Here is an 880-nt window from a genome sequence, read left to right as displayed (position 1 = left end):
GAATGTTGGAGCTCCAGGCTTATACCAGCCATTATAAGCCCGGAACACTCCATTGTTTTCAATGGAGCTCCCAACATTCCAATGTTCTAATACAAATTAAGAACAAATTACGGAGCAGGAATTGAATGCTAAGGATGCTTCGAATGCATCTAGCAAAGATCGATGTGAATATATTTATATTTTTGAGTGGGCAATACATTCCAGTTGTTTTTTATTTTTTCTTCCTATCGGTGTTTCCTACCAGATTTAAAACATTTTGTTTGACACGCTTGTAAGCAGAGCGAGAACAAGCGTAAGGGAGATTGCATGCCTTCAACAGTGTTTACAGCTGTAGCACAATGATCTTCTTGTACAAAGCGCAAATTGAGAATTCAGGCTTCCGTTTTTCTAGACTGGTGAGTTGGCTGCTCAGAAAAACGGTGGGAAAGTTAATGAATGCATCCAAATAATTATTAATCGTTTCACATTCTTATTAACAACTTTTAGAAAAGCTCATCTTAAATATGGTTCCAGAATACTTAGATTTGTAAGGTGTCCTGAAATTGTGCAACAACATTGGCACTTACACTTTACTAATTGGCTGGTGAAAACTTGTGTTTATACAGCGGCCCGTGAGAGCTCCTTTCACAGCCCCCCGCCGCACCAGTTCCGTCACATTTTCCCCTCCTCTGAAACAGACTTTTTCGTATTATAATAACTGGCTTAGGGTTGGAAACACAAACAGAGAGAGCCAGGCATGGAGACGGGGGCCGGAGAGAAATGGATGGACAGAAACGATGCACGTGTATTCCATGGAGTGCAAGAAGAGCTGGGACACGGGCTGTCACGCGAGGGTCAGGTACATGGGTCGCAGAGAAGGTGTGGCGTAACGGCCAGAGCG

This window comes from Lissotriton vulgaris, chromosome 1_1 (genome assembly GCF_964263255.1).
Source record: "Lissotriton vulgaris chromosome 1_1, aLisVul1.2, whole genome shotgun sequence".
NCBI lineage: Eukaryota > Metazoa > Chordata > Amphibia > Caudata > Salamandridae > Lissotriton > Lissotriton vulgaris.
The sequence above is the reverse complement of the archived record's forward strand: the minus strand, read 5'-3'. Positions refer to the sequence as shown.